Consider the following 14,993-nt stretch of genomic DNA (forward strand, 5'->3'; position numbering starts at 1 on the left):
AGTCCTACATCACCCGCCGTATTCTCCAGACGTTGCTCCCTCAGACTATAACTTGTTTCGATAAATGGTGCACGGCCTTGCTGACCAGCACTTCCGGTCTTATGAAAAAGTAAAAAATTAGATAGATTCGTGGATCTCTTCAAGAGATTACCAGTTTGTTCAACGCTGGATTCATACGCTGCCCGAAAGATGGGAGAAAGTAGTGGCCAGCGATAGACGATATTTTGAATCATAAATGTATAACCAGGTTTTTACAATGAAGCCTCGAATTCCGGAAAGAAACGGCGGAAGCAAAGTTGTATACGTCTATGTTAGATCTAAAAGAATTTTTTGTGCATTCATGCAAAAAGCAAAACTTTATTGAACTATATTTAGTGGAAAAAAAGTTCTTCATTGCACTAGTGCAATAAAGTTTTTATTGCACTCATCTATCATTCTACTTCAACGTGCTGTCATCATGACAAACAAATATTTCAGCTTGAAGGAAATAACGATGTTCTGTTACCAAGTACTAGTACGTTTACAGCAGTAACAAATCAAGAAGTGGATTTAAAAAGTACTTCACTACGAAATATTCATATTGAAAATTGCACCAATTGTTCATTCACTTTCAACATTGAGGGTAAAAATAAAGTTTGAGTTGAATTGTTCGTAACGTATTAGTTCCTGTTTCAATGAAAATCGATATTAATAATAAAGTATTCAAGTTGCGCTTTTCATTTTCCTACACCTAGTGCCGCACCTCAATAAACCATTTTTTGCTTTTTGCATGAACGTAGAAAAAATGTTGTATGCAACTCGTGCAAAAATTGTTTATTGCACTCGACGTTTTGTCCAACTCGACCTAACTAAATAACTATTATAATGAATAATGTTCGATTCACCCTGTCTCTTACAATAATTCTTATCAAAAACCAGTGTAAAATTATCACTTTATGGGTAAGTATAATTGTCGTGCAAAAGTGTTTCATTGAAGATATTTTCCTACGAGAAATGTTGCTTTAAAGAAATGCCATTTTCCAACTTCGACACCCTGTATCTCGAAATTTAGTCATAAGATTGAGTTGGACCAATAGACTTTCTTGTTCAAGATGTTATATTTTACAAAATAAGAAAAATTCTGAAAAATTAACCCATGAAAATTTTTCCATAAGACTTCTGCCTGGTTCTTCGAACCAGCCAGGATCCTAGCGCTGCAATATCCAAGGGGAACTCTGATCAGTAGCTCGAACGGCGACTGCCCCTGTATCCTCATTTTAATTATTTCAAGGTATATTCGCTATTAATTAGCTATAAATAAGAGCAGGATGGCAGAGCATCGCATGGAATACAACCGTAATATAAATCAAAACAGCGGGTGTCTGAAAGCACACGGGAGCAGCAGGTCCTCGAATAGCAGGATATTATTCAGGTTATGGCCATAATGACGCTCTCTTGAAAGAACATAGACCGCGAGGCAATTAGAGATATTGCTCTGCTGTAACTTGTAACGCCTACGTAAGAACTGCGCCGATAGGTAAGGACAAGAATCGGTTTTATAATATAGAGAATACCTTCGTTAATTTGGAAGTAATTGCCGTTAAAATTTCGAAAAGGCAATCTTCTCCCACATTCATTTTTTTCAACACTTTTTTAGCAACACTGTAAACATTACATTTCGTTTTATTATTTCCTTTCATCCTTTAGAGTATCTCAAATTATAAGAAAAATCGGGTAACAAAATAAAAATTCTTGGAACATCGTAGATTCGAACCCGAGTTTTCTATGTCTCATCCCAGCATTATTCCACTGTTCTACTCATCTAAAAGTGTATTTGAATTTGACAACAATTTCGTTATTGGAAGAGAAGAGGCATAATAGTTATTCCTAAAATTCTGTGGAGAATCCGTTCATTCTGCTTTACCTTGTAGAACTAAATCATGCAGGAATATCTCAGTTCCACAAAGATTTCATGCTTGCATGAATATATCTTCAATACAAAAATCACTAAAGGATATTTATTGAAATTTTACATCAATTTCAATGAGAATTTACTGAATTAGAGAACATTACGTATAATTCTCGTATAGAAGGCTCATTCTAACACTCGTTCATTCAAAACTCGTGGAAGAATATCAATGCTTCTGCACTAATATTTTAACACGAGTTTAAAATTCGAAAACGAACCTTTTTGAATGAACTAAAGTTATAATGAACCTTCTGTATGAGTATTATACATTATGTAATTTGCCCTTCGAATCTATTCAATGTTTTCGTTGAAATTTGAAAAAAAAATTAAAATCGGTATACCTCAAAAATTCCGTTCCTTCGTGTATCTTGAAAGTCTGTTCTCTGAAGGATGTTCTACAAGGTCACCAGATCTGTAAAAATAGAATAGTTTAATAACTAAACTTTACCATATGGATGGATCAATTTTATATACAATTGTCAGTGAAATTTCAAATAATATACACTGCGCAAAAAAATTAACGTACATTCTGAAAATCTCAATTTTAATGAAAGTTAACCCTACATTGACTTTATAACTTATTTTTTATGTTCTCTCGGGAAGGTTTTGAACGAAACAAGACACATTAAATGGAAGAAAAATTCAGGATTTCACCGAATCTTATGTGAAAGAAGAGAAATAAACAATTTTCAAAATACTGGAATGCTGATAAGTGATTCAATACTTGGTATTTCCACCCCTTGCGTTAATTACAGCTCGGCAACGACGGTTCATACTCAAAATGAGTGATCTCAAAATATTCTGATCTAATCCTTCCCAGACATATGCATGCATAATTCTGATAAACATAATTATCATTGAGAACACCGTCAGTTGTAGAATACATTTGAGATTTCCATAATGTGCGTTAATTTTTTTGCGCAGCGTTTTTCGAGATCTGAATTTAGCCTGAAAATTTCATGATTTTTAGGTCATTTCATTCCAGAGTTATTGCGTTTACGGACGCTCAACGACCGGACAGAATCGAATCTAACCACTAATTCGTCATCAGCATATCGAACCTTATCGTTTAGGACCATTTTCCGTCTCAAAATCAACGCATACAAACCGTTCTTATTCCTCCAGCTATACTCTCCGATGTCGCCTCGAACGCCGATCCGAAATTGGATTCCATATTTATGAAATGAATATTAAACCGAGAATGAGAGGGGATTGGACGGACCGGCTCGATAAATCCGTAATTCCGAATTTTTCCCGACATGTCCTCCTTTTTTTTCGGTAGCAGGATGAATGGCGCTGGTATTGCCATGAAATCTGCCGTCTCGATTTTAGCCCATTAGAAGAGCGGCGAACGACTGAACGTAATCGCAATATGGCCGGATTCTGAGAACTAAACAGCAATAATCCAAAGCACATTTGGCATCAGAATAGGCGTCCGTATATGAGACGGCAATCCAAATTGAAAACAGTAATGGCCCTAGCCGGTTGAGCTTGAGCGTTTCTCACTTGGACACAATGATGTCTTGAGTGCGTCCGATGGTTTTTTTTTAATAATTGTTTTTAAAGTCTAGACAGGTTGGACCGAATATAAGAAATTATGAAAACTACGAAATCAAGTGCTCGTTCATTCGTATTCCAGTGCACATTTGAATATACCCATTATACTCTATGACATCAAGACACCAAGAAGACCTTAGAATTTTTTGACAAACCTGGCAGAACTGTTAGACTAGTCGAAGGTTGTTGCGAATGTTCAGGAGTCATGAGAAATTTGACATTTCACTTGTTACAAGCGGAATTATGTGATATATCTCTTTGAAGATTAGATCGATTGTAGTGATTTCGGAAAAAATTGAATTTCCATCAAAAATCGTTATATCTCCTGAATTATTCGTCACAGACCCCTCAAACAAAACAGTTTTTCAAACATCAAATATAAAACCTACTGAGGTTTCAAGGGCGTAGCTCACGTCCAGAAGAAGTTGCAGCCTCGGGAATTTCATAAATTTTTTTCTCAAAAATTTCAGGTTTTTACCTATAATTTCTGGAATAATGTTCTGATCGCCCAACTGCAAGCATTTTCATGATCTACATAGTCGAATCAACCAATAAAATAATACATGATGTTCAAATTGGAAAGTTAATCCCGGATGATCACGAGGTAACAGCCAAGATTCCTAAGGATATTGTTGGTTTTGTTTACAGTATCGACAGCCTCCTTGGGTTTTTATGAGTGCATAGGGTTAAAAGACTGGAAGCATTCGAAATGTGGACTTACCGCAGAATTCTTCGAATATCATGGATAGATCACATCACTAATGGAGAAGTATTGAGAAAAATGAAAAAGAACAAGGAAGTTGTGTTTACCATCAAACAACGAAAGCTTCAATACTTCGGACACGTCATGAGGAACAGCAAATATCAAGTACTGCAGTTGATAATACAGGGAAAAGTGGAAGGCAGAAGGGGACCGGGTAGAAGAAGACATTCATGGTTGCACAATCTCAGGAAGTGGTTTGGCCAGACATCCATACAACTTTTTAGGAACGCAGCGAACAAGATAAAGCTTGCCATGTTGATTGCCAACGTCCGGAACGGATAGGGCACGCCAAGAAGAAGGGTTAAAATCAATAGATCCATGTGGTCATAGTCCCCGGAAGGCTATTCGAGCTCTGCAATCACCCCGATTCAAAATAATAATAATAGTACAGCATTATCATGAATAGCCCAGAGAAAATCAAGAACATCTTTAAAAGGGATGACCAAAACCTACAAATGACATCCAAAACCGCCATCTTTAATTAATGGCATCAAGAGACTCAAATATAAGACAAAAAGGTCAATGGTTCTGAATCCAGGAACGTTCTGTTACTCCTAATACAGTTTACCATCGAACTAGAGATTCTGGCTTGCATTCTGGCGACCACATCTTGTCCTTCAGTTGACAGCTCTTCTGGTGTAGGACGTAGAAAGACATAGGGAGGTTTTCAGTGACAAATCTTGATTCTGCTTGCAAATTCAAAGTTTTAAGGATCTCACATTCTAAAGTTATCTTATAAACGGACCTTCGACCGGCTGGACGGACGGACAGAATTAAGATTCTCCCAATTCCTTCTGCGAAATTATAGTAAACGTGAAAGCTATTCGCTTTCATTCGCTCATAAGAGGGTTGGAATTGGGATTCCAACCCCCCTACCCGTTCGTCATTCGTATATACATACAGAAACATGTCAGATATGAGATGGAAGGGAAATTTATAGGCGTTTGGAAATTGCCGAAGGAAGTTCACGCGTGTAATTGGATTGGGTTAGGTTGGATGATTATTATACCGAAAGACATTCGGGGAATAAATATGAGTTTTCAATTTGGCGCGAATTCAACTCCGATATGAGATATACGGATTCTGGAAAATTGATTACTACGTTCGGAACATATACGAATTTAATATGGGATATCGTATCAGCGTTTATTATCAATCTCATATTGTTATTGGGGAAAAAAATGAGGAAAACATTGAGTTCATGTCAATTTTTCGAGATTCTGCTTGAAAATTGCATGGTTCTGATGATGCAATCAACATAAAATTTTCATTTTTTGTGAACACGCGAGCGAAATCTCAAATAGATTGGATCTCTTTCACGGTTTATTTTTTTCATTATTCTCCTTTAATATTCTATGGTTCTGATGATTAGATCAGCTTGAATTTTTTCACCGAGCTTGTAATTATTACTCCATATCTACACTCAAAACCTTGACTTCGTCGGAAAATTGAGTGCTTTTTTCAATATTTTTCCTCAATTCTGGTAAAGCTCAATTAACACAATGAAATTGTGAAGGGAGCTGGAATAGTATTAGATCAATTAGAAATTCCCTGGTGAAATAAACACCGAAGACGACGAATGCAGTGGACGCCCAAAAGCGGATGTCACCGACGAAAAAATCAAAAAACTTCACAAAATAATCTTGAATGACCGTAAAGTGAAGTTGATCGAGATAGCAGACATTGTGAAGATATCATCTGAACGTGTACATCATATCTTCACGAATATTTGTACATGAGAAAGCTGTGTGCAAAATGGGTGCCGCGCGAGCTCACAATCGATCAAAAGCAACAACGTGTTAATGATTCTGAGCAGTGTTTGAAGCTGCTTACTCCGGAGTCCAATCGACAGTCAGCTGAGTAGACTGCACACGATGAATTGAATCCAAACCGAGGAAAAACACAACAGTCAGCTGGCAAGGTTATGGTAATAGTATTCTGGGATGCGCAAGGTATAATATTCATTGATTACCTCCAAAAGGGCCAGACCACCAACAGGGATTATTATATAGCGTTATTGAATCGTTTGAAGGATGAAATCGTTGAAAAACGGCCCCATTTGAATAAAAAAGGTGATGTTTCATCAAGATAATACGCCGTGTCACAAATCAATGAAAACAATGGCAAAATTGCATGAATTGGGTTTAGAATTGCTTCTGCATCCCCCGTATTCGCCAGATCTGGCCCCCAGCGACTTTTTCTGTTCTCAGACCTCAAAAAAATGCTCGCTGGAACGATATTTAGGGCCAATGAAGAAACTGAGGCCTATTTTGAAGCGAAAGACAAATCGTACTAGAAAAATGGTATCGAAAAGTTGGAAGATCGCTATAATCACTGTATCGCCCTCGAAGGCAACTATGTTGAATATTAAAATAGAATTTTGCCAAAAAAATATGTTTCCTATGGTAGACCTGGGACTTTTCAATTGGCCTGTTATACCCAAAACTTTTACTTCGTCGATTTTGTATGTTCATCCGTTTTCCTTGAATTTGAAATGTACTTTTACGTAAATTTGGGGAAAACATCAACTCAATATCGTTCAGATTTCGTTGATGGAAAAGAGTCTAGTCTAAGAGTCCTCTTGTAGAAATTCAGTGGTCCATAATTGAACGAAATCGAGTAACCCTCATGTTTGACTGTCAGTACATCCCTCCTTTGTCTCTTCAGCACGATTTCAATTTCATTTCCACCTGCCAATGAAGCTTACGTTCAGACTGACGTAACTGGTTACGTTATTCAATTTACCATTTTTTTTTCGCGTTGAACTGCACCGCCATTGTGGCCGTAAGCCTAATAGTGACAGAGTAAGTGACGTCATCAAGGATTTACAGGATGCCGAGATCCGAAGTTATATTGAAAACTGGATGTCACACTGATACCCACAGGGACTTTGTTATCCCTTTCCCGCCCTCTGGTGGAACGTAGCTGCATCACCCTGATCTCGTAACTTCCTTCAGGATTCGGGATCTCATTCAATCTCCCATTATCCTTGTTCGCGATGTTTCCACTTCCTCCTAGCGTATTTGTCTGCTGATCTTATTGGCCATCGTTGTCCGTTACTTCTCTTGATTTTTACCTGTTGTCTTCCAGATACGTTTCGAGCTGCTGACGTGAAAAAATCGATGATTATGTTGATTCTGCTCCCGATTGAGTCGATAAGTTATGACACTAAGCCTTTTTCGTGTATATTTCTGAAACGACAGACGGATAGAATTAAATTTGACCAAGAATTCGTCATCGGTTAGTCAAATTTTATCGTTTGTGATCGTTTGCGGTTCAAAATTCGAAAATCGCAGACATCAAACGCCGTTGGAGATAACAGAACTGTAAATGGTTATACAGGGTGTTCCTAAATTGGAGATACAAAGAAAAATGAGAGAGATTTAACAAAAAAATGTCCTGATAAGATAGGCTCACGAACGAATCTCTGTAGATTTGCATTCCAAATCAGCAAATCACATGATGACAACTTCAAATTGGATTATCTATAACAAATTTAAGTTGAATATCTTGTGGAGGGATGGTGCTATGAGAAAAATTCAAAGAAAAATCAAACTTTAACCCTGTACCTAGAGGAAAAAGCATTTGCGGGCCTAAATGATCCGGAGAATCTGTCATTTTTGTTTGTAGCTCCAATTTAGGAACACCTTCTAACGGGTGTTTTTTTTCGAGGTATATAACTTTAAGTTGGCATTTCTGTTCAATATGGCGACCGATTTAACAGTTGTCAAGTGATTTATTCTCAGTTTCGTTTGGCAATTCATCATGAATAGACTCATGCCTGAACAACGCTTGCAAATAGTGCAATTTATTTCGAAAATAATGGTTCTGTGCGGAATACGTATCGCGCACTACGTCCATTTTATTTTGTTTAGCGATGAAGCGCACTTCTGGTTGAATGGCTACGTCAACAAATAAAACTGCCGCATTTGGAGTGAAGCTAATCCTCAAATGTATGTCGAAACACCGTTACATCCAGAAAAACTGACTGTTTGGTTCGCTTTATGGGCTGGTGGAATCATTGGTCCGTACTTCTTCAGAAACGATGATGGCCAGAACGTTACAGTCAATGGTGATCGGTATAGAGCCATGATTACTAACTTTCTCATTCCTGAATTGAACAACCATGATGTCCAGGAGCTGTGGTTCCAACAAGACGGCGCAACATGTCACACAGCTCGTGCCACAATCGATTCATTGAAAGACACGTTTGGTGACCGCCTAATTTCACGTTTTGGACCTGTGAATTGGCCTCCAAGATCTTGTGATTTAACACCGCTAGACTACTTTCTGTGGGGCTATGTAAAGTCATTGATCTATGCGGATAAGCCACAAACCCTTGACCATTTGGAAGACAACATTCGCCGTGTTATTGCCGATATACGGCCACAAATGTTGGAAAAAGTCATCGAAAATTGGACGTCCAGATTGGACTACATCCGAGCCAGCCGTGGCGGTCATAAGCCAGAAATCATATTTAAAATGTAATGCCACAAGATTATCTTGCGGATAAATAAAATTCATGTCAATCGAATAATCCATCGTTGTTTTATTGCAATTTAAAGTTCTATAGCTCTAAAAAAAACACCCTATAGTTCTGACGATTTCAGAACCTAGTGTCATATTGTCTACACAAATCGACGTGAAGTCATCCAAAGATTCCAGCGGCGCACATCCCCGAACAGGTTTCCTCCTGGTGAGGCTACTTTTCCGCGCTTCCTAAGCACATCCATAAATACGGGTATAATTATTGTCAATTATGCGTCGACTATATTGCCGTTCACATTTCCACGAACGGACTTAAACGCGTACGATTAAGGCCGCAGAACCGACAAAGAACGGCCTAAACATGGACATGAACTGTTCGGAGACGACGTCCAGACGTTCTCGGCACGCGCGTTCGAAAAACGCGACAACGCGAGCTGCCTCTGTCCCATGGGTGACGTTGAAATCTTCGCCGAGGTCTAAAAACTGACTCCATGTCGCGAGGCTGCTAAACGGTCATTAGAGGGCTGGACGTCGGCAAGAATTGGACGTACGATCGAGCGATTTCTTTTTTGGCGTTCGAAAAAAATGTCGGGAAACGATTCTTAACTGTTCTGTGAACGGTTGAAGAGAGACGTGTTTGAAACTTCCGACAGAAACGCTGTTTATACAGAGCTGGCAAGTCGGTATCTCAGAAAGCAAAATGAATGACTTGGAAAGTGGTAAATCAAGAATGAGCGAACTCATGGGGTGCAAATTAGCACTCAGACAATAAGAAATCGCCTCAGAGAATATGATTTGAGGCCTCGTGTCGCGGCAAGAGGACCAGCTTTTACCCCAGCCCATCGAAGGGCGCGTTTGGATTTTGCGAGAGAGCATATCCATTGGGAAGAGGCTGATTGGGAAAGAGTGCACTGAGCATATCTTTCATGTGGACGTCTGTATACAAGGAAACGTCGATCACAATGGTAGAGGCAGAATCTACACTCATCTGTGAAGAGAACTCTTTCCCAATCAGCCTCTTCCCAATGGATATGCTCTCTCGCAAAATCCAAACGCGCCCTTCGATGGGCTGGGGTAAGAGCTGGGCCTCTTGCCGCGACACGAGGCCTTAAATCATATTCTCTGAGGCGGTTTCTTATTGTCTGAGTGCTGATTTGCACCCGATGAGTTTGCTCAAGCTGATTTTGAAGGAGGCGAGCGGTTGCAAACCTTTGTCTCAACGAAGAAACTCTCAAGTAACGTCCTTGAATGGCAGTTGTTACCCGTGGTCTACCCTGTCCTGGTCTTCGGACATTCATACCTGTCTCCCTGAATCGCTGCAACATTCTGGACACACTTGTTTGGGAAACTCCAAACCTTTCTGCAATTCTTGTGTATGTCCACCCTTCTTCTCGCAAAACTACCGAATTGATCGAGAACAACTGATTTCAGAATGGAGCCAATACATTCAAAATCTGATAATCTCATCTTTTTTTATTCCTGCTGGGAAAAAACATCTGTATTGAAGAAAAACGTTGAAAGTGGATAACATATGCATGCATAATTCTGATAAAAATAATTATCATTGAGAACACTTTCAGTTGTAAAATAAATTTGAGATTTCCATAATTTGCGTTAATTCTTTCCGCAGTGTAGTTAAAGCCCTATTAGAAACATCCCTCACTTCTGTAAGTCTATGTCAGCAGTAGAAATCCTCGTAGCCAATGTGTTGGGAAAGAGATGCACGCAGGAAGCCAAAAGTCAAATAGAGCTTCTCTTCCATAAATAGTGAAAGCTCGATGAGAAACATCGCTTACTTCTGCAAATCTATGCCAGCAGTAAATATCATCGTAGCGTAGTTTCTTTTCCAACTTAGTCTTTCCTGAGAGCCTTTGGCAGTGTAAGAATTGTCATTCTAAAAAAACTGTATTCGCATGAATGTTATCATGACTATAAAGAGATCCGTCCCTCCCTGAAAGAGATATGTATATCTCCAGCAATCAAATTTGTCAAGGAATTGACATTCCTAACCGCCCTATTTCTGACAAACATGGGTATGAATCATATGAATTTTCCCAGAAGATTTTATCAGACTAATGAAAAGGACCAGGAAGCCTCCTAAAAAAAAAATTGTCACCGGATAATTTTTCTGAATTTTTCGTATGTATGTCTATGGGTTCAACTCAATCATATAGTTTTTGGAGAAACAGGGTGTCGAAGTTTGAGAAAGGCTTTGCTCAACATTTCTCGTAGGAAACAAATTGAATGAAACACTTTTCCGCGACAAATACTGCTTACCTGATTTTTAATTGAAAATATTGATAGATACGGTGTGATTCCAACATTATTGAGAATGAAATTCGTTTAGATCATAATTCACCCTGTAATTGAAAAAGTCGTCCGTGCAATTTTTCAATTTTTTGTCATTACTCTTAGTTTGAGTACACTATTATATCAACCATCATTGATACGTTTAAACGTGGTGAAATGAACACCGAAAACGGCGAACGCAGTGGACGTCCAAAAAAGGCTGTCACCGACGAAAAATAAATAAAAAAGTTGAATGACCGTAAAGTGAATGATGGAGATAGTAGACATTGTGAAGATATTATCTGAACGTGTATATCATATCATTCAGGAATATTTGCACATGAGAAAGCTGTGAGCAGAATGGGTGCCGCGCGAGCTCATAATCGATCAAAAGCAACAATGTGTTAATGATTCTGAGCAGTGTTTGAAGCTGTTTAAGTTCAATAAACCTGAATTTTTGCATCGATATGTGGCAATGGATGAAACATGGCTCCATCATTCCACTCCGGAGTCCAATGGACAGTCAGCTGAGTGGACTGCACACGATGAACCGAGTTCAAAGCGAGGGAAAACACAACAGTCAGCTGGCAAGGTTATGGCATCAGTAGTCTGGGATGCGCAAGGTATAATATTAATTGATTACCTCCAAAAGGCCAGACCGTCAACAGCGATTATTATATAGCGTTATTGGATCGTTTAAAGGATGAAATCGTTAAAAAACGGCCCCAATTGAAGAAAAAAGGTGCTGTTTCATCAAGACAATGCGCCGTGTCAGAAATCAATGAAAACAATGGCAAAATTACATGATTTGGTCTTCGAATTGCTTCTGCATCTACCATATTCGCCAGATCTGGTACCCAGCGACTTTTTACTTATCTCAGACCTCAAAAGAATGCCCGCTGAAAAGAAATTTTGCGCCAATGAAGAAGTCGAAACTGAGACCTATTTTGAAGCGAAGATAGCTATAATCGCTGTATCACCCTCGAAGGCAACTATGTAGAATAATAAAATCGAATTTTGACCAAAAAAATGTGTTTTACTATGGTAGACCGTGGACTTTTCAATTGATCTGTTACAGTCATGAAAACAGTTGATACAACAAGTAACATTACGTTCTCCAATCCCAAAAACCATCCAATTTTTCATATAATCCCGCTCAGTCCAAGCCGCCATACATTCAGCTAAAGAACCTACACACGATCCGTTTGTTTATGTACGGCGACGCCGATATTGTATACCGGGGCCCGGGCTTTAGAGGTTATCCGCAGCAGGAAGGACGTACTGCGGTGACTTGGCCGTATTTTCGCCAGACGGAAAGCTTGTCGGTCCTGCGGGACGGCCACCATCTTAATTGAACTGGACCGAAGGAGAACATCCCTATTTGGACCTCTCTCACGACGAAAGGAGGGCATGAAAAATGATCGGCCTAAGCGAAATGAAAAAGGGAAATATAAGAGATTCCTACCAATTTCCTTGAAGAAATTATAGTCAAAGAAAAAGCTATTTGCCGTTCAGTCGCTTATAAGGGCGGTTGGTATATGCCCCCGGGGCTTGGATCCCACACAAACCCCTTACCCGTTCGTCATTCGTTTATACATACAGAAACATCTCTCGGATATGAGATGGAAGGGAATTTATAGGCGTTTGGAAATTGCCGAAGGAAGTTCACCCTTGTAATTGGGTTAAGTTCTATGATTATTATTCTGCCGAAAGTAATCACGGAAATATTGGCTATATCTTCTTGAATTAAATAACATCAGAGCAATTCTCTCAATAACTTGATCTTCAGCTCACCTTCCAGTTCTAGATTTCTAAGAAACTCCAGTATCTGGGATGGCTTCAAGGATTATGATTATTGTTTATAATATTATGATTATTGCTTATGAATTCAATTTTCAAGTTTTTCCCAAATCCCCATATCTCCAAAACAAAGCGTTTGCGGGCCCAGATCATAGGACTTTGATTTTTTTGAATTATCCAAAGAATCTCTTATTTTCTCTTGTGTCTCCAATCTAGGAACATCCTATATATGGCGAATACACTTGAAAAAAGAAGCAATAAAACTCTTTCGGACTTGTGGAAACAGCTCATCTTGCCTATTTTGGCATTCATCCGCGGGATCAATCCTATTGGACAATCCAATATTTATTTATTTCAACCGAGCTTCAATAGATCTAATCAGAACTTCGGAAAATTGGTTCCATCGATCGTGGCCATAAATTTAGTGTTCATTGAATAAAATTGATTTCATCCTTTTCAGGTAACCTTGCGATGGAATTTTCCCCTTCGAATTCCGAGCTACTCGGAAATTCTGCCAGTATAGCCCCGCACTAAAAAATCAATTTCCTCGTATTATCCCAGTCACATATGATAAGAAAATGGGAAGCACGGCCAATTCAGTTTTCCATCCGACGTGTAACAAGTTTTCCCAGCCTGTTCGTATATTATATATCGACATCATTTACTGAAAGCCTAGCTATTGAGATGGAGAGAGAGGTCCGATGCCGGCTGGAGTGAAATAGAAACACGAGTGACAGAGGGAGAGATCTTCTGATGCTTTTACTACATAGCGACTTTTCACTTATCTTAATTAGATCAGCGCAGGAATGAAAAGAATCCATATTTTCAATTTAATTTGAACTAATTTACATCTCTAAATTGAAAATTTCAGCTTGCTCACTCTGGTACGTAGCAGCACTTTTGTCACTGGTGACGCATTGTTTGTTTCTACGTTTCATCCACAATTTGACCATAAAAATTCCTAGATTTATAACAAGATGCCAATTCACGATTAACTGCAATCAGAGTAGAATCATAAATATAGAAATTGTCGGATTTGATCAAACTGCAGTAATCAATTGAACGTTAATTGAAATATGTAAATCTGAGAATCTTCTAGATCATGAAAACGCCTCAAACTAATCACAAGCTTATTGCAAAACTTCGTGTTGAAAGCATCATCAGAACTATAAAAAAATTATATGAATATGTATATGTGGTCTCCAAAGGCACAGCAATTGACTTCTGATCAGTGCTATTCTCATTTAGGTTCATTATTTTGAATAATAAACCGTTTTTGACACTTTTGAAATCGCAAATTTTTCGAAAAAGATCCGATTCGTGTCAAGAAATTTTGGAATACAATAACGCAGAGTCCTCTGGAGCAGAGAAGTAGATACTAATCAAATGAGTCCATCGAAAACTTCCTAATTAATTCGAAACCTGCTTCTGCAAGTACGGATCGAAGTAACTAAATTAATCCAGCAAAGAAAAGAGAATAAAGTATGGAACAATTGAACTACAAGACCAGTTCAATTTCCTGATATCCTCGAAAAGTTTTCGCATAATTTCTTTTGATTATGCGAGATCCAATTCCGAAATTGGATTTCTTTAGTTTATTCGACTTGCAGTTGATGAGAAACTAGCGCCAACGTCTGGAATACTTCGAATTCAGAGTAGTTAGGGGATATTTGATGAATAAGTATATTAAGTATCACGAACGGTTGGCATATTTCATCGATCGGAGACAATTAAGTATTTGAAAAAAAAAGCATTACGACGTCTCCAATTAGTACTTCGCTCAGGGTAATAAAGATAGATAGAGGGAGCATATGTCATTTTCAGTAAGCAAATTTTGTCCCCAACATGAACTATCAAATTTGACATGAAGCGCGCTGAAATGAAAACATATCAGTGATACGATATTTTACTTCATTCGCGAGTTTCTTCACAAAGAATGCACTTCTTATGTCCCATAGTGAATTAAAGTGTCAAATCAACCCAAAATATATTGAAATGAATACCTAAATATATCATAAATTCAGAAAACAAACTTCAAGCGCGCCATACGACGTGAAACAACCGATGACACTAGAAGAGCAAAAGTTACCAAACCTTGGATTTCAGCAGGTAGATAAATATTCTGCTTATTATAAATTCGACAATTAG

The 14,993-nt window shown here is 38.4% G+C and overlaps 1 protein-coding gene across 1 annotated transcript in view; it reads right to left on the reverse strand.

Moving 5' to 3' along the window:
- The window catches only part of LOC123684395 (LIM domain only protein 3-like), a 197,809-nt gene that overhangs the window by 154,158 nt on the left and 28,658 nt on the right, over nt 1-14,993 (reverse strand). Inside the window, exon 2 of the mRNA XM_045623635.1 lies at nt 2,290-2,360. The gene's annotated coding sequence lies outside the window, so the exon portion shown is untranslated. The remainder of the gene's footprint in view (nt 1-2,289; nt 2,361-14,993) is intronic.

The sequence above is a fragment of the Harmonia axyridis genome, chromosome 7 (assembly GCF_914767665.1).
Source record: "Harmonia axyridis chromosome 7, icHarAxyr1.1, whole genome shotgun sequence".
In the NCBI taxonomy this organism is placed as follows: domain Eukaryota; kingdom Metazoa; phylum Arthropoda; class Insecta; order Coleoptera; family Coccinellidae; genus Harmonia; species Harmonia axyridis.